The sequence below is a fragment of the Typopeltis vanoorti genome, chromosome 6 (genome assembly GCF_054136105.1).
Source record: "Typopeltis vanoorti isolate ZY-2024b chromosome 6, IOZ_Tvanoo_1.0, whole genome shotgun sequence".
Classification (NCBI taxonomy): domain Eukaryota; kingdom Metazoa; phylum Arthropoda; class Arachnida; order Uropygi; family Thelyphonidae; genus Typopeltis; species Typopeltis vanoorti.
In genome coordinates, this window is record NC_143554.1 from 30,500,834 (window position 1) to 30,528,639 (window position 27,806).

The 27,806-nt window shown below is 36.7% G+C and overlaps 1 protein-coding gene across 1 annotated transcript in view; it reads left to right on the forward strand.

Moving 5' to 3' along the window:
* The window catches only part of LOC150105358 (voltage-gated potassium channel subunit beta-2-like), a 740,084-nt gene that overhangs the window by 104,031 nt on the left and 608,247 nt on the right, over positions 1 to 27,806 (forward strand). The gene's annotated exons all lie outside the window — the stretch shown is intronic.

The following is a 27,806-nucleotide window of genomic DNA, read 5'->3' on the forward strand; positions in this document are numbered from 1 at the left end:
ACTGATTAGAATTTTTTTTTTTCCAACTGCCGCTGGTTGAAAATCAGCAAAATATAAATTTATAAAACATCTGTTTGATAAAATTGTGTGGTGTTGTTAATACCGTGTAAAATAAGTCATGAATAACCGTCAACACCTAAGCTTATCTGTTAGATTCATCTTACTCTCATTAAGCACTCTTTAAATTTTTTCCTTGCCTCTTTTGCCTGCTTACTATTACATTCTTTTCTTGTACATCATTCTTTCTCTTCTCAGCTCAAGACTCCACATAAGCATGCAGTTTCTCTCATAACGACCTTGTCATTCTCCTCATCCTCCACTGTTTTCTTTCATGCTGTCTTGCACATTGTATACCTTCTCTCACTTTCACCAATGTACTTTTACCTCTACAATCTCACTGACACTCATGTTTTTCTGCCTTTTATCATTAACTACTCCACTGTCATGCTTCTTGCTCCATGTTCTTCTGATAATCACTTTCAAAATAATTTTTACATGCTTGCCATTTTATCACCTTCCGCTTTCATCAGTGTCACTTTTCTTCCAAATCTTTCATTCTTTGTAGTGAATATATCTCACACTTGCTAAACCAAACAAAATCTTTCTTGTTAAATTCACCCACTGTTGTTCTGCTATGCATTGAGGCAATATCAAATGATATGATGCAATATATTCAAATAGTTTTTGTCTAAATACTACACAAGTAAACTCTTGTACACAAACAAGTAAAACTCATAAAAACAAGAATCTATTATAAATAAACACATTATCATTAATTATTTTTGGAGTGTGACTTATCTTTCAGCTCTGTGATATAATGCTTCTGTTCCTTAAATTATCCTCTCACTTTTCTACACCTTCTTATTTAATGGCTTCAATTTCAACATCATTAAGATAGTACTGAATTCTCCTTCACCAATGTACAACCCTTAATGTTATTACTGGTCTTTATATGTCTGCTTTCCTAAATTTTACTTTCTTCCCTTCTCAGTTCTAGATGTCTGCACAGTTCCTTGCACTTCCAATTTGGCTTATTATGGACAAATGGGAAGACTGTGTGCATCTTTCTGAGGAACATAAAAAATGCACATTCCACTAGAACTATGGACTGGTCATGTCTGGCAGATAATGCCATGGGCACTATCCACAGAATCAAAAAATAAAAAAAATAATACAATTAAAAAAAATCTCTATGCTTCAGCATATCAAGTTTAAACACAAACTTTTACTTTGTATGTTTAATATCTAATCACAATAGTTCATCAATAATTTCACTGGACATCACCAGATGCCTTATATTCAATCCACATATCAGAAATGTGTGATACAAATTCTCACTAGGTTGTTCTAATTGTGGGCTTTTCTTGAAGCTTCTTTCTGAAATTTCACCTAGAAACCAATAACTGTGGACAAGTTTTGGCTTTCTACTGTCACTGCTCCTAAGGAGTCTTAAAGTTCTACTAATCCTTTCTAGCACCCATCCATTTGGTCTGCCTTTCAGCGTGTGAGATCCTGAACAGTCTCTTGAATGCCACATCTCAAAAACATCTGTCGTTTTCCTATGACACTTCTTTATTTTCCAAGTCATCCATAGGTAGCTACTGAAAAACAGCTGCATCCATAATACTCATCTTTGTTCTTGTAATGGTAGATTTTTCCATCGAGACTTCATATATGTCATTGACCTGTCTTAACCATTCCTGTTCTTTTTCTGAAATCTTCCAAACAGTTCTTCACATTAATAATAGATCCCAGATATTCAAATTTGCTGTCTTCCTCAGTTATTTTTCCATTAAGGTACACCTGATTCTCATGCCTATACTTCCTTCAAGAACCATAACCTTTGTCTTACTAAGGTTAAGTCTTTTGTTCTTGCTGTCTTATTAACTTTTAGGATTCCTAGCTCTTTCCTGTCATTATTAAGTACCATATCATCAGTGTATATCAGATTACTGACCCATCTATCACCTATCCTATTTCTGTCTTCATTTCATCCACTGCTACATTGCATGATGTTCTCAGCAGGAGCGAGCAAAAGAGTTAATAGCATTAATTGGTACAAATGATTTGAGAGAGGACAAAGAGCATGTCAGAATGGATATCAGGAGGCTGCTTGGAAGGATAAAAGAGAATAGTGTGACAGGAAGGGTAGTCAGTGTGTTGCCTAGGTATGACTGTGGTGAAATGAGGTGGAGAGCAAGGATTATGAATGATATGCTGGCTGAAATGTGTGAGGAGATGGGAGTACAGTTTGTTAATGTGTGGAATGAGTTTGAGGGATGAAATGCAATGCATGGAAGCGATGGACTGCATTTGAGTGGTTATGGTGTGAGTCACTTGGAGAGACTGCTGCTGGAAGATAGAGAAGTGAATAGAGAGAATGAATCAGATCGAGAGGGGAGTGATGTGGAAGAGCAGGAGATTAAGACAGGAGAGATTGAAGAGGTGGATATGAATGGGGAAGTGAGTGGTATGAATATAGAGAATGAGAAAATGGCTGTGCAAGAGGAGCAGGGAAACGGGGAGGCTCAGGGTGAACAGGGATACACAGCGTGAGAAAGGTGGATGCTCCAAGAGGAGGTGAGAGCACGTGTAGGCAGGAAAGGAATGGGATGACCAGGGATCAAGAGGAAACAGTTGGAATTGAAAAGGGTTCTAAAATGAAGAAGCAGAAAGGGAAATGGCCCCAGTCAAGCATGGAGAGATCACATCGAGTGAGTGGTATCAGTGGAACTAGCTGTAGATCCAGAAATGAGCTGTTGTGTTTGTATACCAATGCTAGAAGTATAAGAAACAAGGCAGATTAAATGGTTGCACTTAATTGCGTCTGTTCACCCAAAGATTGTCAGAATAAGTGAGACATGGTTGGAAGAGGATGACATCCTGACAGGAATAGAGATGGAAGGGTATGATATGTTTCGTGAGGATAGAAGGGGTAAAAAGGGAGGGGGAGTGCTATTGATGATAGAGAAAGAGTTATGTCCATACAAAGTAATGATGCAAGAGGGATATAGTGCCAGTGGTTTTGAGGCAGTATGGTGTGAGATAGAGGTGAATGGAATCAAATACTTGGTGGGATGTTGTTATAGACCAGGTAATGTGGATGGTAGTGATAGTGAAATGTATATTCAAATTAGCCAAGCAAATAAGAAAAGGGTGCTCATTATGGGTGATTTTAATTATGGCAATATAGACTGGAATGATGAGATAGCAACTGGAAGTAAAGAAAATGAGTTTCATGAGTTTTTGAGGGATAACTACCTCAGACAGTATGTAACAGAGGCCACACGAGGATTAAGGATCTTAGATTTGGTCATCTCATCAGAGGATGTAATTATAAATGAGATGTCAAATCATTCACCAATTGGTGAGAGTGACCATGAGGTGATTACCTGGGTGGTTGCCAGCAGTGCAAGGACTCCTGTGAGAACAGGGTATATGTGGAACTACAAGGGGGGGGGGGGTGATTATGAAGAGCTCAGGAGACAGCTTGCGGGTGTAGCGTGGAATGAGGAGTTAGCTGGAAAAGAGATCACTGCAGCTTGGAGGATTTTCAAAAACTATCTAGTAGATGCAATGTCTAAATGTATTCGAAGGGTGAGAAGGTTAAATAAGGTAGGTGTGAGATGGATGAATAAAGAGATTAAGCATGCGATACAGAGAAAAAGGGCATTGTGGAGGCAGCATAAGAGAAGTGGAAATAACCAATTTCATGAAGTCTACAAAGCCCAGGCAAGGATGGTGACTTGGTTGGTGAGAGTAGCTAAAGAGAGGTATGAACAGCAGTTAGCTAATGAAGCCAAAAAGAATCCTAGGGAGTTCTTTCGATATGTAGCCAGCAATGATTATGGAAGGATGACTGGAGAAAATGGTATAAAGACAGCTGTTGCAGAATGTGGAAATACTTAATGCACAAGTCATAAAGATCTTTCAATTTTGTGAATATGACTTCATGGGGAGATTGAGAGCAGTTGATGATGGGGAGGAGAGACCGACTGTAAGTGAGCAAGAGGTGTTTTGGGAGTTGAGTAAACTAGATGTAAGTAAGGCTGTGGGACTTGATAATATATCACTGCATATTTTGAAGGAATGTACCAGGGAGTTGACACCTGTCTTGACATATTTTTTTAATTCAAGTCTTGCACTTGGTCAAGTTCCTAAGGCGGAAAGAAGGCAAGATTGTGCCACTTCATAAAGGAGGTGATCGAACTCAAACATCAAACTATAGGTCTATCTGTGTGTCAGGTGTTGTGGTTAAGTTGTTGGAAAAGCTTGTGAGAACTAGGATCCAGAGTTGGGTTGACAACAATGGTATTATCTTTGATGAACAACATGGATTTGCTAAAGGGAGGTCATGTTTTAGTAATCTACTTACTTATTACAATAAAGTGACTGCTTCCTTGGACAGAGGAGAAGGATACAGAGTAATATACTTGGATTTTGCAAAGGCTTTTGATAGAGTACCTCATGATAAGTTGACAGTCAAACTAGAGGAGATGGGGTTGGATATTAGATTAGTGCATTGGATTGGAGACTGGCTATCTGATAGGTATCTACAAGTTGTGTATGGATATGCGATATCCAGGAAAAGGAAAGTCACTAGTGGAGTGCCTCAGGGGTCTGTTTTAGGGCCATTACTGTTTAACTTGTATATTAATGATATTGGTGAAGATTTGGATGGAGATATTCAGTTGTTTGCAGATGATGCAAAGTTGGGACGAACCATAAGGAGTAGTGAAGATATTGTGGTCTTACAAGAAGACTCGAATAAATTGAGTGATTGGGCAAGCAAATGGGCATGTGAGTTCAATGTTGCACAATGTAAGGTTTTAAAATTTGGAAAACAAAGATAGGATGCAGAATTTATGCTTGGTGAGAATATATTGTTGGAGGTAGAGGAAATAAGAGATCTGGGGGTGATAGTGGATAAGGATCTAAAATTTAGGGGACACATTGACAAAATTGTGAAGACAACACAAAGGCTTCTGGGAATGATGCGGAGGACACTGATGTGTAGAAGTAGGGAGATTCTTGTTCCGTTGTATAAGGCTTTGATTAGGCCACACATGGACTACTGTGCCCAGATTTGGTCATCGGGTGTTCAGAAAGATGAAGAGATGTTTGAAAGGGTCCAAAGGCGACTGACTAAGATAGTTTCTGATCTCTGGAATGTTGAGTATGAGGAAAGATTGAGAAGATGTAATTTGCAGATTCTAGTGGACAGGAGGAAGAGGAGAGATATGATAGAGACCTACAAATTGGTAAGTGGGTTTTATAGGATCAATGGTGGAGAAGTTCTACAGAGAATAGTGGGAGATCAGGGGAGAAACCAGAGGTCATCCCTGGAAACTGTATAAAGAGGGTGTGAGTAGGGGAGTGAGAGGCAGGTTTTTTTTGTGCAGAGTTGTGAATGATTGGAATATCTTACCTGAGCATATGATGTCTGCAAGGAGTTTGAGTGTGTTTAAGGCTCGGTATGATGAGATGTGTGTGTGATAAAAGGACCTCCCAGATGAGTCTTTGACTCCATGAGGTCTTGGGGTAATAATAATAATAATAATGAATAGGTGAAGAGCAAGTAGGCTTCCTAACAGTGGCGGTCCATGAAATTTGAAGTGGGGGTGCTGCGTATACAAAATAAAATAATAATAATTTTTTTTTCCTAATCAGTAACCAATTTATTAATAAATAAATCTACAGATTTATTTATTAATAAATTGGTTTCTAATTAGGAAAAAAATAATTATTTTATTTTTTTATTTTGTATAGGCAGCATCCCCACTTAAAATATCACTGGCTGCCACTGCATCCTAACATAACATCTGTTCCAGGGATGTAGTCGAGCCAGGGTGTGCCAGGTCAATGCCCTGGTACTTTTTTAAAACTATCAAAAGTTTTAAATTCATTATAATAAATTATAAGAATTATAATAATGAGACTTATAATGCATTTCCAGCTTTCAGTCAAAAAATAGCAGCTTGCCACTCTTGTCATTTTCGTTTCAGAAAACAATGCAATCTCTCTGCCATATGGCCGTCACAATAATAATAATAATAATAATAATGCTGCACTTTGTACTCTGGATTTTTGTTTCCAAGGTAGAGCGCTGGCACTATTTCTTTTAGGACTACACTCCTGATCTGTTCCTACTGTGGCTTCTTGCTCACTGTACAAATTAGCTATCAACTGTCTTTCATTACCTCCCACCGTTTTACATGCTGAATGCAGTATAAAGTTTTTGAGTGGTCTGTGAAGCATGTTACATAGATATTAATGTGTTGGTTGGAATGGACTTTCTCTCAGAAATCACAACTGTTAAAAGAAGCAAATACTTTATTGCCAGTTACTGAGGCATTCTCAAGATTAGAGCAGTAGTAATGTAATCACGATGGTATATAACACGGGTGGCCAGAGTTTTTGCAGCAAGAGCCATAGTTACCTACCAGAAATTGTTAAGAGCTACATCCCAAAGGTCTGTGTCAGTCATATACATACACATATAAATACAATATCATTTATAAGGAATAAGGAAAAAAAAAGTTTTTGAAACGTTATATTTATTATTACATATTTTTCTTACATGTATTTACATTTTTTTATTTACTCTTTACTAGTAGAAGGCTTATGGATTTCAAAGTTAGCAACTAATTTTTGATAATTTGGTTTGTAATTAGTAATTGAACTTCTTATTAATTCTTTCAAATGTTGGTTTGTTAATTGAGAACGATACTTGGATTTTACAAATTCATCGTTGAGTACAGTGATTCAACATCATACATCGATCCAAAAATTAATATGCTGCATTTTTTAAATGGCTGTACTTTATGGTAGGTACACATTTCCAAAATTCATTGATTGAATTTACTGATTTATGTAACATTTTAAGACCTTCGTCTTCTTGCATTTCTATTAACTTCATTTCTCCTGATGCCGTTCCAGGAAGTAAGCTTTATAAAAGCGGGAAACAGTTGTTAATTACATCAATTTCAAATGATTTAATAGAAATGCGACAGATGGTTTTAATTCTTGTAAGTCTACAAATCATTCTTCAAAATCGTCCAACAGGTTGTTTAATTTTTCTCGATAGTTACCGATGGCAGTAGGAAGAATATCACATCCTGAAGTCGCTTTTTTCAAATGTGGAAAGTGATTGAATGTCTTTTCACTTATATTTTTTTGAAAAAGTTGTAATTTTTTTTTAAAACTAAAAATGCTCTGACTCAATTCTGAAATATTCTTGTCCTTGCCTTGCAGCAACACATTGGAATTTTGTAAATGTTCCAAATTATTATTATTATTATTATTATAACAGTGTCTCCATGGAGTCAAAAGACTCATCGCGGGAGTCTTTTGACACATTAACCTTAACCATTATTTACACAATACCTATCATACTTCTCCTTAAATTCTTTCACGGACGAAGCATTCACAATCATCTCTGGCAACGCATTCCACTCTTTCACAACCCTTCAAGTAAAAAATCTAGTCCTAACAGCCTTGTTAACCACACTCTTACATAATCTCCAGGAATGTCCCCTCGTTCTCTCTCTTCTTGCAGTGGTCTTAAAAATATCATCAGTATCAATCCTGTAAAATCCTTTTAATAATTTATATGCTTCTATCGTATCCCCTCTCCTATGTTTATCAGCTAGTTTTTGGAACCCACAGATCTTCAATCTATCCTCATAGGGAACATCCCACAGACCTGCAACAATCTTTGTAACTTGCCTCTGAATCCTCTCCACCATTTCTTCATCACCAAGAAATCCAAGAGACCAGATCTGTGCACAATAGTCCAAATGCAGTCTTATTAATGCCTTATAAAGTGAAACAATAACTTCCTTATCACTACTTATCAGTGTGTTCTTCAACAACCATGTAATTTGATGTGATGTTTTGGCGATGTTTGCAATATGCCCTTTAAACATAAGTTCTCTGTCCACAATAACTCCCAAGTCCCTTGCCTCGTCAACTTCTTGCAGTTTAGTTCCATTAATATAGTAAGCAGCATGTGATCTCATCCTCCTGAAGTTCATCACCTTACACTTAGCCACATTAAACTGACAGCCATTTACCTTAGTCCATACTGTCAACCTATTTAGGTCATCCTGCAAGATATCTACATCATCTGAATTGACTATCGCTCTTCCTAATTTTGCATCATCAGCAAACAAATGGATATTTCCTTTCAAAGTATTCCCAATATCATTGATGTACAAATTAAACAATAGAGGACCAAGCACTGAGCCTTGAGGTACACCACTAGTCACTTGCCTTCTCCTGGACTCAGCTCCTCCATAAACCACTCTTTGATATCTATCCACCAGCCATCCTCTAATCCGAATCACCAGCTTCAGATCCATACCCATTTGCTCTAATTTGTGCAACAGAGTTCCGTGTGGAATCTTGTCAAATGCTTTTGCAAAGTCCAGCAATATCACTGAGTACGGATTTCCTTTATCCAACTCTACTGTTACTTTATTATAGAAAGTAAGCAAGTTACTAAGGCAAGACCTACCTTTCACAAAACCATGTTGCCCCTTATAAAGTATCATATTGCTGTCCACCCAGTCCTGAATTCTAATTTTTACCAATTTCTCCAAAACCTTAACCACCACTCCAGATATATTGATTGGTCTATAATTTGCAACCTCAGTCTTGGAGCATCCCTTGTGCAGTGGAATTATTTTCCCCTCTTTCCGCTCTATTGATACTTTACCAGAACTGAGGCTTAAATTAAACAGCCTGGTTAGAGGAGGTGCTAATTCTCTTGCACATTCTTGTAACACATGGGCCGATATGTTATTAATGTAATTAATAACATATCATAATATCGATATGATATTAATGTAACACATGGCAGTGTTAGCATTAAGGTTCTGTAATATATTATGCACCTTTATTTCACCTATCTCTAGACTCTCATCAGTCAATGACACATTTGACACTGCACTATCACAACCAGAATGGTACACTTTTGCAAAATGATCACTAAGCAACTCAACTATTTGATTTGCTTCTGTAATTTCCCTACCATCAACACTTTTTAAAGTAATCTTTCCATGGTTATTCTTCCTTTTACTTGCCACATAGCAAAAGAACTCCTTAGGGTTTCTTTTGGATTCATCAGCTACCAAAATTATAATAATTAGCTTTGGCTTGCCAAAGCTAATTATTATAATTTTGTCTTGGCTTTTAGCTTTGGCTTGCCTTACCATACAGGTTACTCTCTTTGCCTGTACCTTGTACTGCTCATGGGAATGCTCATCACATTTTTCTTTGTACTTCCTACAACCTTTTCTTTATATGCAACTCCTGCTTAATAATATTATTCATCCATCTTACTCCCACTTGATTTGTCCTTCTGACTCTGGGAATACAGTCTGATACAGCTTTCTTTAAATACTCCTTGACAATCTCCCACGCACCATCAACATCTCTCCCCTTTCAAATTCCCATGCCATACTACTGCTGAAAGCTGACTTCTCAGCTTGTTATAATCACCAGCCTTGAAATTCCACATATATCCCTTCTTAACAGAATATTCAGCACATCTTACAATCTCCCAGGTCAAGACCACATGATCGCTTTCCCCAAGTGGAGACAGTATAATTAAATTACTTATTGATATGTTCTCCGATGTTATGACCAAATCTAACACTCTAGAATCTCTTGTCCCTTCCATTACATGCTCTCTCAGGTAGTTATTTCTTAACAACTGTATAAACTCCATTTACTTTGTTCCTTGAGACCATTTCTTCTCGCAATCTATGTCCCCAAAGTTAAAATCGCCCATAATAATTACTCGACCTTCACTCATCATGCTAATTTGCCAATACATACTATCTACATACTCCCTTATACCCCTTGGATTATAGTAACAACCGATTACATATTTCGCCTTGTTAATCTCTATCTCACACCAAACAGCCTCGAATGAACTGCCCTCTACATACCTGTCACCTTGAGGCACTTCTACCATTTTTGGCTTTAATGCTTCGTCTATCATTAGTAAAACTCTCCCCCATTCTATCATCTGTGTCCTGATTGAAAATATTACATTCAATCCCTATAATAACTATATCGTTCTTAGTTAACCAAGTCTCACTAATTCCTATAATTTTTGGCCAAGTTGTACTAAGTAATGACAAAAATTCTTTGCGCTTATACTTCGAGCATTAGTATACATAAACTGCAATACTCCCTTCCTCCCATAATCTCCCTGTGTGTGAATTAGCCCACTCTCTATACTGTTAATTTTCTGCGAACAATTAATCCCAAATTCACAGCGATTAATGACTAGTACTATTTACAGTTGACTCTGTCACCTGCCTCCCTAGCAAAACCTGTTTCCCTGTTTTTGACCATTTACTCTATCCTTTATCAATAAATGTTCTAAATGCCAAGCACCCAATCCATTTAAGTGCAAACCATCTCTCTTAAAATACTCCTTCCTTTTATCAAACTCATCCCAGACATTCATAAAATGAATATTCAGTTTCATTTCTTTGCAGAAGCTTTTACACAATCTTGACATCATTCCATTTACTATAATTGCTCTTCTGTTTAATTCATCACTATCAAATCTTGGTAGCACACTCATGATCTTTCCACTCTCGCTCTTTGCATTCATTGCTATCATTAAATCCTTCAAATCCTGTCTCACAGAAAATCTTTCGCTACCTAGATCATTCGTCCCTATGACTGCAATAATCTCACTCGCTCTATCTTTCTGCAATTTCACAGCCTCAGTTATATCCTTAATCTTTGACCCAGGATAACATGCTTTAATTACTCTACCATCCTTCACACCCTTAATTATAGAATCCCCATACAGCACAATATCTTTTCTGCTCCTTTTTAACTTGACATCCTTTACCCCCCACTGATGCTTGTTTTTGTCCCTGATCTTCTCCCACATTCTTTTGTATATTTCTCAGCAATCTCTGTGTATATATTTCTGCACTATTTATTCCATGCACACACTCATTTAATCCGTTACTAAATAATCTGTCATTCTCATTCCATGTCATTCTTAATCCTCTCATACTTTCTATTCCATAAAAAGCATTAGAACATATTGGAATGCTGAAAGATAGACTATACAATTTGGTAAGATCAAAATTATAAAATATATTACAGTCATTTAAAAATATCAGTTCCTTTGTCTCAGGAGAACTTGCACAACACAGTTTACTCCACATGCTTCTATCAGTTACATTGGGATATGGCTGTATAAAAAAGGAATGTTTCCTATGAGACTGATGGCACCTAAATGTGAAGTCTTGATGATCACTTAAACTTGGGACATTAGACAAACCAGATGTATCATCATATATTACACTAAAACTTCGGTGTTTATACGAATCAATTAATGCTGGCAAAACAGTTGATACATTGGAAGATGTGAAATGGACTGCATTATCTTTCATTTCTACCTTGACATCAGATTCAAGAAATTCAGTTGACTCTTACCATAGACACACAAGATGATAAAGATGTTAAGTAATCTGGATTGACATCCCCAACAACTACAGAAGAAATGGTTGATTCAGATTCAGACATATCAAAACATATCAGCAAAACATATCAAAACAAAACATATTCAGATTCAGACATATCAATTCAGACATATAGAAAATAAAGGATTGATGTCATCACTACCCAAGATTTTGATTGGCAGGTGAGAACTAACTGTAGCATCAGAAACTGAATGGGACAATACACTGGTATGCACACATTCATCTGAATTGATGAAAGGATTGTTGTCATCACTACCCAAGATATTGATTGGTAGGTGAGAATTAGCTGAAGAATCAGAAATTGAATGGGACAATACACTGGTATGCACACATTCATCTGAATTGATGAAAGGATTGCTGTCATCACTACCCAGGATTTTGATCGGTAGGTGAGAATTAGCTGAAGAATCAAAAACTGATAGGGACAATACACTGGTATATACACATTCACTTGACAGTTGGCCTTCAGCATCCAAATCAAGGCCAATTGAATGTTGATTTAGATGACCATACTCATTTGGCATGAGAATTACAGAGGTATTTCCCTACTGAGTGTTCCTGGCAAGATCTATGCACGTATACTTGAGAAACGGTTGAGAAGAATTGTGGAAGGAAAGCTTGGTGAAGAACAAGCTGGATTCAGGCCAAATAGAGGCTGTCAGGATCAGATCTTCACTTTACGACAAACAGTTGAGAAAGCATGGGAATATAACAAAGATCTGTATTTAAGTTTTGTCGATCTGGAAAAGGTCGATCCATATGAATTTATGAAAATAAATTCATATGGAATAAGAGTGAAATTAGTCGGAACATTAAATTAGCTGTATACGAGACAGTGTTCAAACTAGTTTTAACTTATGGATCTGAGAGCTGGGTCAGAAGTAAAAAACACTTGACCAAAGACTAGAAACCACAGATATGAGAGTCCTGAGAAAGATTAGAGGCATGAACAGATGGCATCAATGGCCATATCATATTAAAAATAGGATATTAGGAAAGAACTTGACATTGTCAGCATCCAGGAATGCATTAGCAGAGCTAATCTCAGGTGGTATGGTCACTTAAACGGAATGGGCGAGGAAAGATTAGCAAAACAAGTGTTATCTGCCAGGTTGGCAGGAAAATGACACAGAGGAAGACCAAAATATAGGTGGATTGATACGGTACAAAGTGCCTTAGAGGATAGAAATATAAGATCTGATAATGTTGGAGTCTTGACAAGTAACAAACTGATTTGGAGGAAAATTGTAGATAGGAAGTTAGTAATGATGTAAATTTTTCATGTAGTACTATCATATCCTGTACACCCCTTGAGGGTACATGTCAGGAATTTGATGATGATGATGATGACTCATTTGGAAAGTCTGACTCCTTATCCTTTAATGACACCAAGTCATCTATAACACTGTCACTTGAATTGTCAGATGTTGTTTTCAAATATTTACCCAGTTTAATTTTATTAAGTGGGATAGAAACTATCATTTCAAGATGTTTAATCTCTGACAACAGCTATCTTACATTACCTATATCAGACTTTTTTGGCCATTTGACTCTTTGTAATGTTCAGATCTAAGCCCATCATAGGACTTTTTGATGATTCCCCTTGTTAACTCTTACTTATTTGTGTTTCCTTCTTTGAATGCCGTTTTCTTTGGCATGACACAATATGACTATGCATGATCGATTTCCCTGCTTCCTGACGTTCATTACTTGAAGCTTCCTGCTGTGTGCCTTCCACAGAATCATAGTGCTTATTAGCAACTTCCAAAAAATCTTTCATTTTTAGCAACTCTGCGGCTTTCAACAATGATGGAAACATATCCTTTAAAATATTAATTTCTCCATGGTACATATATTGGACCATCAACCTTAAGTCATTAAAGTTTATATCAATTAATGTCACAATGGGATGATCGTCGCCGTAGCACGTGGCGGTGAATTTGAGCTGTGCAGAAGAAAGTGATTTTTAATCGGTGAATAGTCCGTTTTTTCCCCCGTTTTTCTACGTTTTTGAGTGCTGAATTGTTTCTCTGAATACGAGTGTACTTCAGTGGTTGTTTTTCGGAAGTTAGTTGCTGTCGCGATATAATATATGTTGGTACCGTCAGAATCGAACGCGTAACGGCGGAAGACAAAACGAAGCTAAGTTACTGTATTTAGTTATATTTCATTTTATTTAATTATATTAGTACTTAAATGTTCTGATGTTTGTACTTTTTTCCCCTCTTATTTATTAATTGAATAATTATTAAGGATTACGCTACTCGGCAGTAAGGAATGATGGTGGATTCAGCAGCAGTCGCAAGTGGCGTAACGCCAAGTCCTCCGCCATTTAAGAACTCAATTATTAACAATATCATAAGGGACTTTGTGGCATGCAGTACTTGCGGCATGTATGCTTCTAAGGAATTACATATGTGGTTTGTTAAAGAGAGTGGAGAGCGTATGTGCGCAAAATGCAGGCAGTTGGAGGAAATAAGTACATTAGATATATCGATATCCGACTTTGTTGCTCCAGGAACGGAGAATGAATGTAGGAAGACAAGTAGTATGATAGGAGAGAATGAGAAAATAATGGTTGATAGTGTGGAAGGTGTGAGTGACTGTGGAAGTTTAGGAGATGGTTTTGTTTGGGAGAGTGAATTTAGATTAAGAGTGACTGACCTGCAGAGGGAGATAGATGAGTTGAAAGAGGAGGTGGAATGTCTAGTGAATGAGAGCAGAAGTATGAAAGATAAGATTAGGAGAATGGAAGAGATGAATGCAAGGCGAATCAGAGTAGGAGAGAGAGAGAATTTAAGGAGTATGAGTGAGAGGTATGGGGGTGCTAGAAGAGGAGAGATTGGAAACAGTAGAAGAGAGGGAATGAGAGAGAGGTATGGGAATGCTAGCAGACGAGAGGATGGAAACAGTAGGAGAGACGGAATGAGAGAGAGATATGGAAGTGCTAGAAGAGGAGAGAATGGAAACGGTAGGAGAGATGGAATGAGAGAGAGGTATGGGAATGCTAGAAGACGAGTGGATGGAAACAGTAGTAGGAGAGACAGAATGAGAGAGGGATATGGAAGTGCTAGAAGTGGAGAAAATGGAAACAGTAGGAAAGAGGGAATGAGAGAGATGTATGGGAGTGCTAGAAGAGGAGAGAATGGAAACAGTAGAAGAGAGAGGTATGGGAATGAAAGAAGAGGAGAGAATGGAAACAATAGGAGCGATGGAATGGTAAGAGGTATAATGTATGGTGACTCAATGATCCGTGGTGTTCAGGATAGGATGCGTGAGGAGTGTTTGCCAGGAGGAACAATAGAAAGGGTGGCTATGGCAATTAAGAGAAGTGAAAGGGTGGATGAGATGATTGTGATGGTAGGAACGAATGAATTGAGTGGTAATGTAAGTCGGGCAGCGAGAGATATGAGATTTTTGCTTGAGACTGTACGGAAGAAGACAGAGAGAGGAAAAATAGTGTGCGTGTTGCCTAGGTATGATAATGATGAGCTGAGCAGAAGAGCGGTGATATTGAATGGCATAATAGCGAGAATGTGTGACAAGAGAGGACTGGTATATGTGGATGCTTGGAGTGCATTTGAGGAAAGAGAGGAGTTGTTTGCGAGAGACCGTTTTGTTAAATTGTGAATGAAACTATGTTGTGTAATTTATTTTTTTTCATTCATATTTAACATTGCTTATTATGTATTAATCATGTTTTATATAAAAAGTAATTACTATTCCTTATTTAAGAATTACTATTTAATTATTTATTCTATTCTTAACCTACTGTTAATATATTAAATAATGATATGTGTAAAATTTATGGTAACTAAATATATATGATGTAACGTAAAGTGTTATTTATAATTAATTTCATATGTAATCAAAAAGTTGATGAAGTAGCTTAAATATTCTGTTTATTCTTATTTGTGAAATTATTTAACGTTATGTAATCGTTCATGTAGTAGTGGAGCGTTGTATTACATTAGCGAAATGTTTGCGTTTAGTTTGTTGTCATGGAGACGCATGAGTAAACAACCACGGGGTCGAAGAGAACGTGGCATTCGAACGGGGGGAGGATTATTAATTAGAGAGAAGAGAGAGTTTTGCGGAGCCTGAAGGAAAGTAGGATATAAGCAAGGAAGTGAAAGAAAATTATAAGTTCTCTAGGGCAGAAATTCATGAGAATAGTGTTGAGAAGTGAGCCAAAACATAGTGAATCATATACTTAGCTGCAAGTGAAATAAGCTGTGGTTATAGAGGAAAATTGATGTCGTAATCGGATAAATAAAGAACTGGACATTCAATGAAAAATTCTGATTAGTTCCAGTTAGTCTAGGATTACGTCTTAATTCTGTGTTGCCCTGAGAAGAATATAATGAATTTATCTAGTTTCAGAAAAGTAAACAAGGAAAGATATCAGTGCCTTATTGATGTGTTTTTTTTAGAATAGTGAAGCTCAGTTAACAAAAGTTCAGTTAAAGCGTAGAAGAATTTTATTATGTGTGTTCCGCTAATGTAAATAAGTTAATTCATAAGTGTACTCGCAATAACTTGATGTATTGAAGATTTTATCTGGTAAGAGTAGTTGTATATGTTTGTCTATTCTAGCATTAACTGTAATAGATCTCCGATGCTCAAAGTCCGGAATAAGCTTGCTTGGAATATTGTCTACCTAGATTAGTGCCTGCTGTGAACTTAAGCATTGAACTGACAGATTTGTAGAGACTGACTGATTGTGAAGTTTGTTATTTTAATCTGAGTTAAGAAAATATGTGTCTTTGAAGTTGCAAATTGTTTTTGAGAATTTAGAACATCGAACTGGAATGAGAGACTTAGCGAGTTGTATTGAGTTTATTACATTGTTTCATTTAAAAGTAGAATTATTGTACTTGTTATATATCATATATTAAATGTTTTATTTTGTTAATCTAAATATTGTGTTTGCCTGAATTCCTTATTATTGCACCGTTCATAAATATTCGAATCTTGCGGGAACCCCAAGTGGAGTAGTAAATAATTCGGCCTAAACTAATGAGAAGACTGCTAACTTAATTAAGAATTGATCCTGCTATTTTATATAGACTAATCTAAAAATAGGGTGGCGCAGTATAATTATAAATTTCTTTACTTTTGGATCGGTGATCAATTTGCGATTAAGTGTTATATTGATAAGAGTGACTTGAACCAAGATGGCGGATTTAGAACATAACATGAAAATAGAACGTCACGACAAATGGCGCAGCAGTCGACAGGATGTGATTTAATCGATAGGAATTAAATTTAACAACTATAAGTTAAGAAATTGAATTTAGTTTTAGTAATAATAATCGTAGAATTGCTCCCTGAAACTTTAGAAAGTGAAATAAATAAATCACAGTAAACTGGTTATAATCTGGAGTCAGGCAAAGATAAAAGTTTATTTAAAGTAGAAAGATTATTGTATTTATTGAGATAGTAATTATTAATCACTATGGCTGTCACATCAAGTTCTGAAATGAATGATAGTGAATTTTTTCGTACGGTAAATCCACAACAAGTTTTTCCCCAATATTCAGGTGAAGAATCAGATGATGTATTATTTTTCTTTACCTATGTTGAAAAACTTAGAGAGATAGCAAGTTGGAGTGATTTTCAACTACTAGTTTTGATCAGAAGTAAATTAATAGGCAAAGCAAAAGCATTCTTACATTCCTCTCCAATACTTCGGGAAACATTTGAGTATTCTAAATTTAAGGAGACCTTATTATCCCAATTTTGTAAATTTAGAAGTGTAGGTCCTAATTTATGGAAGTTACAGAAAATTATTCAAAAGGATAAGGAGACTGTTACTGATTTCCACAATCGTTTATTAACATTGGCTAACAGTTTGAATGTTACTGCTGAAGATAAACCTCACTTAGATTGGGCAGTATTCCAACAATTTAGACAAGGTCTTAGGCAAGAATTGCGAGAAACAGCCTATAAGAAGAAAATTTCCACCTTAGAAGAGTGTGTCAAAACTGTCAAGGAAAGAGAACAAATATTAGGAGACCTTTATCCCTCAACCAATGTAAATCTTGTGAATGTTGTGAATAAGACTGACACTTCCTTCAACCAATCAGAAATAGAGAAGAGAAGTAAGTTTGAAAAAGGAAAGGCAGAGAAAATAGGAGAAAATATAAGTAGTGTTAACTACATGACTGAAAGTAAAGAGGAATTTGACAAGAAACTGATGACAGAAGTAAAAACCTTGATTCACCAAGAAGTAAAAAAATTAAATCAGCCAATCATGGATAGTCTTGATGAAGTTGTAAAACAATTGTCGACTATTACCTTAAGATCTCAAGGAAATCAAAATCCCACTACAAATGAGATTAATGAGATGATCAAACATGAAGTTAAAAAACAAAATCAACCTATTTTAACTAGTCTAGATAAGGTAATCCAAGGATTAAATGATGTTAGACAACAAATGTCTGTTGTTCCTCAGTCTAAGACAGAGACAAAGCAAGGAAATCCTGTTAAATGTTATAATTGCAACAAAGTTGGACATTATGCCAGGAATTGCTACCATAATAAAGAAAACTACTATAACAACAGATGGAACTCAAAATTTGGATATGTGACCTACAGGAGAAATAACAGAATTCAGAATTATCAGGCCTCTAATGAAAGAATGATGAGAATTAAAGGAGATATCCTGGGCTCTGAGTGTAACATCTTATTAGATACAGGATGCAATGCCTCTACCATTAGAAAGGATTATTTCCTGACTTTAAAGAACAAACTGTGGAAGAGCACTGCCAAGCTGAGACAACCTGTAAAGATTACTTCTCTCTCAGACTCAAACTCTGTAGCATATGAGAAACTTCGAGCAAGGATATACCTACCAGAATTTGGACTGTACGTGTGGCAAGACTTACTTGTTGTCCCCACTACTTCCAATCTAAGTTCTCACATTATTCTAGGAACAAATTTCTTAGCAAAATATCAATTCTCTTGTGACTTTTCTAAGAAAGAAATATCCTTGATGAACAAAAGGAGATATACCAGGAGAAATGAAATTCTTAGTAGTGATAAGACTAAGCATCAAACAAAACAGTTTAGATTGCCATTTGAATTTGGACCATCTATTAAAGAAAAGTCAGCTGTGAATCAATCATCTAATAGAGATAGTGGTGATAACTCTCATGTACACACTCTGTCTGATACTCCACTTGTCACTGATGAACAAAAAGTAGCAGTGACAAAGCCTAAATCAGAAGCTACCACTGATAGTAAGATAACGGTTGAAGTCAATTTTGGTAAAATGACCAATCTATATAATGGAACACACCACCAAGAAGAGAGACAGTTAAAACTTAATTCTGGTAATGGAAAACGTGAATTTAATTCAGAAGAGAAAATCCCATACTACAGACATAGAAGACACTCTGAAATTGATAATGGTGATAACAGATTTAATGAGAATGTGAAAGAGAATAAATGCACTAGCATGATAAGGAACCAGGTTTCATTCAAAGTAGGTACTACTTGAGGAATCGAAGAGGAAATATGGAATCCAGTTTTTTCGTGAAGGAACCTAGTGTAAAAAAAAAAAAAATTTTTTCTTATAAAAAAATTTTTCAAAGAAAGGGTGAGCCTATGTTAAATTGTGAATGAAACTATGTTGTGTAATTTATTTTTTTTCATTCATATTTAACATTGCTTATTATGTATTAATCATGTTTTATATAAAAAGTAATTACTATTCCTTATTTAAGAATTACTATTTAATTATTTATTCTATTCTTAACCTACTGTTAATATATTAAATAATGATATGTGTAAAATTTATGGTAACTAAATATATATGATGTAACGTAAAGTGTTATTTATAATTAATTTCATATGTAATCAAAAAGTTGATGAAGTAGCTTAAATATTCTGTTTATTCTTATTTGTGAAATTATTTAACGTTATGTAATCGTTCATGTAGTAGTGGAGCGTTGTATTACATTAGCGAAATGTTTGCGTTTAGTTTGTTGTCATGGAGACGCATGAGTAAACAACCACGGGGTCGAAGAGAACGCGGCATTCGAACGGGGGGAGGATTATTAATTAGAGAGAAGAGAGAGTTTTGCGGAGCCTGAAGGAAAGTAGGATATAAGCAAGGAAGTGAAAGAAAATTATAAGTTCTCTAGGGCAGAAATTCATGAGAATAGTGTTGAGAAGTGAGCCAAAACATAGTGAATCATATACTTAGCTGCAAGTGAAATAAGCTGTGGTTATAGAGGAAAATTGATGTCGTAATCGGATAAATAAAGAACTGGACATTCAATGAAAAATTCTGATTAGTTCCAGTTAGTCTAGGATTACGTCTTAATTCTGTGTTGCCCTGAGAAGAATATAATGAATTTATCTAGTTTCAGAAAAGTAAACAAGGAAAGATATCAGTGCCTTATTGATGTGTTTTTTTTAGAATAGTGAAGCTCAGTTAACAAAAGTTCAGTTAAAGCGTAGAAGAATTTTATTATGTGTGTTCCGCTAATGTAAATAAGTTAATTCATAAGTGTACTCGCAATAACTTGATGTATTGAAGATTTTATCTGGTAAGAGTAGTTGTATATGTTTGTCTATTCTAGCATTAACTGTAATAGATCTCCGATGCTCAAAGTCCGGAATAAGCTTGCTTGGAATATTGTCTACCTAGATTAGTGCCTGCTGTGAACTTAAGCATTGAACTGACAGATTTGTAGAGACTGACTGATTGTGAAGTTTGTTATTTTAATCTGAGTTAAGAAAATATGTGTCTTTGAAGTTGCAAATTGTTTTTGAGAATTTAGAACATCGAACTGGAATGAGAGACTTAGCGAGTTGTATTGAGTTTATTACATTGTTTCATTTAAAAGTAGAATTATTGTACTTGTTATATATCATATATTAAATGTTTTATTTTGTTAATCTAAATATTGTGTTTGCCTGAATTCCTTATTATTGCACCGTTCATAAATATTCGAATCTTGCGGGAACCCCAAGTGGAGTAGTAAATAATTCGGCCTAAACTAATGAGAAGACTGCTAACTTAATTAAGAATTGATCCTGCTATTTTATATAGACTAATCTAAAAATAGGGTGGCGCAGTATAATTATAAATTTCTTTACTTTTGGATCGGTGATCAATTTGCGATTAAGTGTTATATTGATAAGAGTGACTTGAACCAAGATGGCGGATTTAGAACATAACATGAAAATAGAACGTCACGACAGTGTGACAATGTCACACGAGAATGTGTGACAAGAGAGGACTGGTATATGTGGATGCTTGGAGTGCGTTTGAGGAAAGAGAGGAGTTGTTTGCGAGAGACCGTTTACATTTGAATGAGGAAGGACGTAGGCATCTGGAGAGATTGCTGTTCTGAACGAGTCAGTGTGTCCCAGGGAGGATGATAGCAGGGGTGGCCTCTTGTGGGAATGGATACTTGGGAGAAGGGAGACAATGTCAGGTAAGACTGAGCCCAGTGGAGTCTAGAAGGGATAATGCTGGGTATAGAAACAATGGCATTTATATGCTGTATACTAATGCCAGGAGTATCCGGAATAAGGGAGAGGAATTGGTGGCGCAGATAGCATCAGCCTGGCCAAAAATTATTGCGATCACTGAGACGTGGTTGACAGAAGGGGATATAACAACAGGAATAGAAGTCGCTGGGTATAGCATTTTTCGCCAGGATAGGAGGGGAAAGCGTGGTGGTGGGGTGCTGCTTATGATAAGTAATGACTTATGTCCTCTAAGAGTGGAGAATTTGGAAGGTAGTAAGGTAGAGACAAATGATTTTGAAAGCGTATGGTGTGAGGTAGAGGTAGGCAGGACAGGATATTTAGTGGGGTGTTGCTACAGACCCAGGAGCACAGAGGATGGGGACCAGGAGATGTTTAGACAGCTAAGTTTGGCAAGTGCAAGAAGAATGATTGTTATGGGAGATTTTAACTTCAGTAGTATAAATTGGAGAGAGGAAGATGCATGTAACAATAGGGGAATGGAATTTCTAGAATTCTTGAGGGACAAATGTCTTAGGCAACATGTAACAGAGGGAACAAGAGGTTCAAAAATTTTGGATTTGGTTATAGCATCAGAAGAGTTGATAATAACTGAGTTGACGTCTCTCCCACCAGTTGGAGAGAGTGACCATATGGTTTTGACTTGGAAAATGAATAGACATGCAGGAGTATCAAAGAGACGGGAACTTATGTGGAATTATAAGGCAGGTGATTATAATAGTCTTAGACGTCAACTTCGGGAAGTTTCATGGAGGGAGGAATTGGAAGGCAGGGATATCACCAGTGCGTGGGAAATTGTGAAAGAATATTTGTTATCAGCAATGGTAAGTTGTATACCACGAGTGAAGAAGAGGGCGCAATTTGGAGTAAAGTGGATGACAAACAATATTAAACAGGAATTGCATGCGAAAAAGAGGCTATGGAAGAGATATAAGGAGACAGGTGAAGAGATGCATGAGGAATATAAGATACAGGCCAGAAGAGTGACTCGTGTGGTAAGGAAAGCGAAACTGGAATATGAGAGGAGATTGGCCCTAAGATCCAAAGAAAATCCTAGGGAATTTTTTAGCTATGTGGCCAGTAGGAGGAGAAATGACTGTCAAGAATGATATTGTGGGATAAAAATGGGAATAGAGTGACTGATGCAGAGGACATAGTGGAATTGTTTAATGAACACTTTATTGGAGTATTTCATCCTAGAGGAGTCAGTTTTAATGCTAGAGGGATAGGACTGGTACGAGGTCTGGAGGTACAGGAGGAGAGTGTGTTTCAGATACTGAGTACTCTGGATGTCAGTAAAGCTGTGGGACTGGATGGTATTTCGCCACGAGTTTTGAGAGAATGTGCTAGGGAATTGACAGTACCTTAACGTGGCTTTTCAATGAAAGTCTGGCTTTGGCAAAGGTGCCCAGGGAATGGAAGGAAGGTAAGATAGTGCCATTGCATAAGGGTGGTAACAGACTGGAAGTGTCTAATTATAGGCCAGTCTGTGTGTCATCAGTAGTTGTTAAGATCTTGGAGAAGGTAGTGAGGGACCGTGTACAGCATTGGGCAGATGAGGGTAATGTTATCTGTGAGAATCAACATGGATTTGTGAAAGGACGCTCTTGTTTTAGTAATATGCTAGCCTTTTATAATAAAGTTACAAGAGCATTAGATGAGGGAAAGGCATATACTGCAATTTTCTTAGACTTGGCGAAGGCATTTGACAGGGTGCCACATGATAAGCTGATATTTAAGTTGCAGCTCATGGGTCTGGATGTCAGATTGGTCAACTGGATTCAGGATTGGCTGTCTGATAGGTATCAGAGAGTTGTGTATGGTGGAGCAGTTTCCAGGAGGCAGAGGGTTACAAGTGGGGTCCCACAGGGCTCAGTACTAGGACCTATATTGTTTAACCTTTATATCAATGACATAGCCAGTGGATTGCAGGGGGATATTCAGTTGTTTGCAGATGATGCGAAGCTTGGAAGGATTATTAGTAATAGTGCAGATGTGGTAGCCCTGCAAGAGGATTTAAATAAGCTAGATAGATGGGCAAATGAATGGGGGTGTCAGTTTAATGCAGCAAAATGTAAGGTCTTGAGGTTTGGGAAACATCGATGGGATGCTGCATACTCTATGGGAGGAGTTATACTGGAGGAAGTAGGGGAGACAAGAGATCTGTGGTTGATGATTGATAGAAACCTGAAGTTTAGGGGACATATTGCAAAGGTGGTGAAGGTAACACAGAGGATTGCTGCTATTATGAGAAGGACACTGACCTGCAGAGATAAGAGGGTTATCATTCCGTTGTATAAGTCTCTGATCAGACCACACTTGGACTATTGTTCTCAGATTTGGTCCCCAGGATTTGAAGGGGATAAATTAACTGTGGAAAGGATACAAAGACGGATGACAAAGATGGTTTCAGGACTGTACAAGGATAGTTATGAGGATCGGCTGAGAGAATGTGGACTGCAGAGTTTGGTGGATAGAAGAAGGAGAGGTGATATGATTGAGACTTTTAAACTGTTGAGAGGTGGTAACAGGGTTGACATTGGGGAGTTCTTTCGCTTGGTTGATCAGCGGGAAGGAGTGATGACAAGAGGCCATCCCTGGAAGTTACGAAAGGAAACTGTGAGCAAGAGGGTAAGGAGTGGTTTCTTTGTGTGGAGGGTGGTTGAGCCGTGGAATGCATTGCCTGATGGAGTGGTGGGAGCGAGAACGGTCAGTGGGTTTAAGGAGTGGTATGATAAACTTTGTGTTTCTCAGGGGGGGACCTCCCCTCGATGAGTCTTGACAGACTTTATGTCTTAGAAAGGACCTCCCTCGATGAGTCTTTTGACTCCTTGGAGGCCTGAATAATAATAATAATAATAATAATAATAATAATAAGCTATATAGAAGAGAGCTGCTTGCAGATAGAACTACTTTGTGAGCCTTAAGGGTCATTCAGTCACACAATAATGTTACATCCACCAAACTTTCACTAGCAAGTAATTTATTGTTATTATTATTAAACAGGACCTCATGGAGTCAAAGACTCATCTGGGAGGTCCTTTTATCACACACACACATCTCATCATACCGTGTCTTAAACACACTCAAACTCCTTGCAGACACCACACTCTCAGGCAAGGCATTCCAATCATTCACAACTCTGCACGAAAAAAACCTGCCTCTCACTCCCCTACTCACACCCTCTTTATACAGTTTCCAGGGATGACCTCTGGTTCTCCCCTGATCTTCCACTATTCTATGTAGAACTTCTCCACCATTGATCCTATAAAACCCACTTACCAATTTGTAGGTCTCTATCATATCTCTCCTCTTCCTCCTGTCCACTAGAGTCTGCAAATTACATCTTCTCAATCTTTCCTCATACTCAACATTCCAGAGATCAGAAACTATCTTAGTCAGTCGCCTTTGGACCCTTTCAAACATCTCTTCATCTTTCTGAACACCTGGTGACCAAATCTGGGCACAGTAGTGGAGAAAAATGGTAAAGCTTTACCATTTTTCTCAATAAAAGCATAGTCTTCTTTCCATTCTTCCTTATGTTCGTCGATATACTTCTGCTTCTGTTCATTTTCAAGAGTCATGCTGCAAAATATTCTATAATAAAATTTTAAAAATAAAATATTAATATTTAAATCATTTGGAATTTAAATTATTATTATCTTTTTATTAATATAAGAAGTTCGAAATTCAGTAATGTATCTTTTTAAATTATCTGACAAGGTAATATAAATATAACTACATTGCCGAACAGCATATGAACAGCAAATTTCATCAAGCCACTCAAAAACATTGACCAATCTAGCAGCAAAATACAGCTTATTAGGGATTTCAAACAAACATCGATGATTTTTTAGAGAAAAACATCAATTTTTTTTTCTCTTTTTTTTGGCTTTGCCTCGAGTTTTTTAAATTATTATCATCATTCGGAAAAACTTTATTAGGTGAGTGCCCCATGTCTGCTAGAAAATTAAGAAAAATTATAAATATTTTTTATTTGTTAGTTGAGCCGCAATAAATCTTAAGAAGAGCCACATGCGGCTCGTAAGCCGCAGTTTGGCCACCAGGGGTATATAATATGGCAATGAGTAAGAATGATGATGATTATTATTATTATTATTATTAATACCAGACCTCCATCCAAGCTAGTGTCAGAATACCCTAGCTGTGTTCACTTTGTGTAATTAAGATGTCTGATTTTTTTTTTTTTTTTTCCCGGAGGATAATACCCTTGGCTGCACCCAAAGGAGGACAGTCAGACAACACTAGCTGAATATTTCATAGTTTTACTCTGTTTTACATTGTGTACCTTTTGTAATCATGTTGTGATTACTCTAACCTTAAGGATGTCTCAGTAAATGGAGGCGAAATATTGGTAATAAAGTATTTGCTTCTTTTATGTGATAGTTATTAAATATTCAGAGTAGTCAGCTTAAATGTGCATTTACATTAGACTTTTTTTTAGAATTGGTTGGCAGCTGCTCTTTGTAAACCATCATTTTAAGGCCTCCCACATAACAGGAACAAAGTGCCACCCATGAAGAGTGAGTGCCCTTACTAGGATTTTAAGCAGTAAGTGTAATTCTTTCCCTCTTTGTGTCCCATTTGTACATTAGTTTCATAATGTACCTCAGTGATGCCTCTTTGATAGAGACGATATATTGGAATCATTAAACCATTGTTGAATTTCCTTTCTCTGTACTGTACTTCATTGCCATTGACATGAACTTTAACCAGCATGTATATATGCTATTATTTAGCTGCATTTAATAAAAGTCAGCATTTAGGTAGTACAGATGTATCTTGAAACATTTATTAGTATGGTTCATACCACAGAAACCTAAAATTTGACAGAAAAATTGTCACTGTCTGTTCAGTGATTTCCAGTAAGGGAAATCATCAGAAATTTATATAATTGTGTGAACAGTGCGGCTCACTTTGAATGATGTGGCACTTTTGTTTAAGTGACCTGTTTCCGAATCCCATCTTGGATATAAGTAAGATTTTTAAAGACATCTGAGTTAAAGGAGTTAGCTTCTCTCTTACAGATATGGTTTTATTATTATTAATCTTATTATTATTTAGTTTTATTATTAATAGTTTTATTATTATTATTATTTACGGCATCTCATTGGAGTCCGGCGATTCATCATGAGAGACCCAAAACAACCATCATACACACAAATTCTATCATACCTCTCCTTGAATCCATTCACCATCAGGCACAACCAATTCAGGCAATCCATTCCACTCACTCACCACTCTCCATGCAAAAAATTTGGTCTGCACACCCCTACTAACCACACTCTTTATACAACTTCCATGGATAGCCCTAGTTTTCTGAATATAAATGTCATATATTTTTCTGAATATAAATGAAAATTTTCACTTGCATTAATTTTATAAAACCCCTTTAATATCTTAAAAGTTTCTATCATGTCCCCTCTTTTCCACCTATCAACTAAACTTTATAACCTACAAACCTTCAGTCTTTCTTCATCGGGAGTATTCCACAGACCTATCATCATCTTGGTCACTCATCTCTGAATCTTTTCGACCATCTCCATGTCCCCCAAGAAACCCAGGTGACCAAATCTGTGCACAGTAATCAAGATGTGGCCAAATCATAGCCTTATAAAGAAGGATAATAACTTATCTTTACTTGTTAGCGTGTTTTTCAACATCCAAGTAATTCTTTGAGCTATATTATCAACTTTTGCAATATGCCCTCTGAACTTTAACTCTTTGTCCACCTTTATCTCCAAGTCCCTAGCCTCATCAATTTCCTGCAAATCAATACCATCAATATGATACACCATATATGACCTTTTCAACTTGTAGTGCATCACCTTACATTTTGCAAGATTAAATTGACAATCATATCCTTTGCCCACAACACCAATTTATTTAAATCATCCTACATCATCTTTATCAACTATTGCTCTCCCCAGTTTTTCATCATCAACAAACAATTGAATATCCCATCTTAAATCTTTCTCTATGTCATTGATATACAAATTAAAGGGTAGTGGCCCTAGTACCAAACCCTGAGGTACTCCATTAGTCACCATCATTCTACTCATTCTACATTCCACCCCACCATATACCACTCTTTAGTGTCTGTTTTTGTAATAGTTTTCCATGTGGTATTCTGCCAAATGCCTTGGCAGAGGCGAACAGTATCATGATGTAGCTATTACCTTTATCCAATTCTGCTGTCACCTTATTATAAAATGTGAATAAGTGGCTAAGACAGGACCTACCCTTTACAAAATCATGCTGCCCACTATAGAGTATCGCATCCCTATCCACTCACTGTTGTATTTTACCTTTCACCAACTTTTCCAATAGTTTAATAACCACTTCCAATATATCAATTGTTCTGTAATTGGATACCTCTGTCTTGGAGCAACCTTTATGCAATGGAACTATCTTACCCCTTTCCACTCCCTTGGAAACCTGCCAGAAATGAGACTTAGATTGAACAAGTTTGTCAGAGGTAATGCCAATTCTCTTGCAAAATATAAATGTTCACATTCATATTTTTTAATATGCTGAACACCTCCTCTTCATCTACCTCAATGTTGATATGCATCTCTGTAACATCAGCAACTGTAAAATCACCACCTGGATGATACACCTTTGCAAAATGATCACTCAGCAACTCGACTATTTCTTTTGGTTCAATCACCTTCCTACCCCCACAAAGCATACAAATTGTGGGAAGAATGCATATAGATGCAAACTATGGAGATATAAAATGAAACATTTCTATTC